Source organism: Triticum dicoccoides, chromosome 7B (genome assembly GCF_002162155.2).
Source record: "Triticum dicoccoides isolate Atlit2015 ecotype Zavitan chromosome 7B, WEW_v2.0, whole genome shotgun sequence".
In the NCBI taxonomy this organism is placed as follows: Eukaryota; Viridiplantae; Streptophyta; class Magnoliopsida; order Poales; family Poaceae; genus Triticum; species Triticum dicoccoides.
Genome location: NC_041393.1, coordinates 320,685,354 through 320,688,361, shown reverse-complemented (window position 1 = coordinate 320,688,361; position 3,008 = coordinate 320,685,354).

Sequence of the window (3,008 nt, the reverse complement as noted above, 5' to 3'; positions counted from 1 at the left end):
GTACTACATACTCACTGATTACAATTTTTCATGGGCTCGGAGTTATTGAACACTCAAAGACACCGATAACTGAACCGAGTCCGCTCTACGGTTCAACAACTCTTCAGTAAGCTTCTATAAGTACGAGTTTGTACCCGATCACGCCATTCCTAGCCTGTTTGGCTATATCATTGTCGTGACGATTCTAACTGTGCTACCTGGTCCTTATTCTCGGAGCACCAATTTTCGACGATGAACTAACCTTACGTCGATCCTCATCGTCATATCATTTCGCCTTGAACAACAAGCTTGGTTTCGAGTTTGTGTCGTACCCTTGGTTCCAATAACCTTTCACTTCATCATTACTTGACTTGATGTCGTCACCGATCGATTACATCTTCATGAACTCTCGTGACAAAGGTGTCGTGATCATCAACATTCTGAGCTCATCCAGGATATCAATTGAATTCATGATGGGTAATACCATCCTTGCCCCTCGATGATTCCTGTTCTCATCGACCACTTTATTGCCTTCCGTTCAACACAACTTGTTCGCGTTTTGTGTAAACCTTGAGGTCACTGCTACCCAGCAGTTGATCTTCCTTACCTCGGAAGTATTACCATCACTTTTTGTCAAGAATGTGGTGAGAATTTCACCACCTCTTAATAATTCTTGATATCTTAATACTTCTTGCCATCTTCGTTCATTCCTTGGTCCCCGTATTGTTTTCAACCGGAATACCGACAATGGAGCTATGACTTGTGAATTCAAAACTTCTAGCAACCCTATTGCTTTGAAGTGAATGGGCGATAGTTCAGTCTAAGTCCTTCGCTAATTGAATCACCATTCTAACATTGGTCGTGTAACCCAACCCGTACTTCGGGCGCACCCTTCAACCAGTGTTTAATTGTGTATGTTTTCCTCGAGCATACTTCCTTATATCATTTGATCTGACAAATGTTATCTCCTTGTTCACTTAATGGTGGAAATCCATCTTTTGGGAATCTCGGTGAATTGCCGTTGGGTTCACCAGACACCTCCTTGTCCTCTCCTTGGGTTAATGATGGACTCTTGTTAACGGAAATCACTTCATAGTTCATTTCCCTGAGAATCCTGAAATGTCATTTCGTCTATTTGTGTTGCACCTTTTATTCTCGGACATCCTGAGTCTGAGGTATCATGACACCAATCGGATCTGAATCTCGGTCAGATATGATGGTTGGGACAACTTTCCAAGAGTTATGATATTGGTCCTTTGATGAACCGGTAACTTGATGTCATGCCTAGCACCCCCCCCCCCGGGTGGAGGACCGATCATCATAAATTCTTTTGCAAGGATAACCATTCTTCCTGGAGGAAATTGTAAGACTTATTCTATAAGTTATTCCTGATGAATCCTTTGTGTATCCGAAGTATGACCTTTACATGAAGACCATGTCAATGCTATCTCGAGGCATGTCTGCGATACTCTGATTTTCAACAAGAACATCCGAAGCCCAATGCTAAATGTTTCTTGCTCAATTATCCGAACACCGTTGTATGGGTAATGTCTTGAAATTTCTCCCCCCTTACCTAAAGGGTTTTCTACATTATATCCTGTCATGGATATCATGCTCTGCTTATCCTTAGGAAGGATATACCCCCGAAATATGTGTTTAAACACATTTTTCCTTTCCATTGTTCTGTTTAACCTAATGATCACATTTTCCTTTCCATGGGTCTGTTTGACCCTTCTTGTGACCTATATAATCTAAGCAGTGATAATCCCCTGCTTAGGTAAGCACCTCGTTGTACCCCTCTGTAAGTAAGACCCTATTACTATTGTTGATGACATTCCGGTAACCACCGATGGACGAGAACCTTGCCTATTGGTCCGCCTCGTTCAACGAGCAGGAAAATGGTTCTCTTCGTCCCTCGCCCTTGGTACCGATGTTGTTGCCGACATAACCGACAGACTATCCTCTCGCATGCCTTGCTTGCATGATCGTGCAAGATGTCACTGCCCTTCCTACTTTTAATCCACATGGTGGGCCCATAACCCACAGTTCCACAGGATCGAAACCTGACTCTCCTGTACCCCCCTGTACCCAAGGTTGTTCCTCGCGCGTGGCCTCGTATGTAATTCATGAGCCACCTTCAATCTGGTATCAGACAAATACTTATTCTCGTGGCTTCGAACCCCTTTCATGCCACATATCAGGCATCGAACGATTGCCTGCCCGCTCGAAACTTCCCAGGATACCTCCTTACTCTGCTCTTGATATTTTCTTAAGTTTCAATTCGAGAGTTACTTCCGCCACCCTCCCCGATGTTATCGACCAGATAGTCAAACCTGCAGAGGTCCATTCTCTTGGGATACCCACCCTTTATCCTTTCGTAAGTACGACGGAACCCCCAAAGAAAGGATGACAAACTTCATCATGATGACCTGAAGGAGAGGACCGAAGACATCAATGTAATGGGTCGACCTCTTCGAGAAGAGCTACTATGACCGAGAAGAATCGTTAGAATTTCGTAACCAGACCCCTTCCCCCTAATAACCGATCCTAAATCTCGGGACGAGATTTCTTGTAGTGGAGGAGAATTGTGACGCCCGGATAATTAAGCTACAATGATCCTCCGCTAGTGATGCCACGTCACCTCGATTATAGTTGCTAATCGCGCGTTAGTTCGAAACCGATTCGCGTTCAAATTCAAAATCAAGCAAACAATAAAAGATTTCAAATATTGAAACTAAAATGTTCGGAGTGAGCCAAATAATGCATAAGTAAGTATGGTGGAGAAACCACACTTTTATAAAAGTGTAAAATGATCTAAAATGTTTTAACCAGTAGCAAAGACAATTAGTTGAATGCCTTTTACAATAGATAAAATGTTAAACTATTTTATTTTGTTGCCCAAGCTTATGTGGCAGTAGCTAATTACTAACACTAAATTAGGGACTACTTTTATAGTTATAAAACTAAAATAAAAGAGGAACTAAAATAAAACAGAAAACAGAAAAGGAATAATAAACAAAAATAGAACA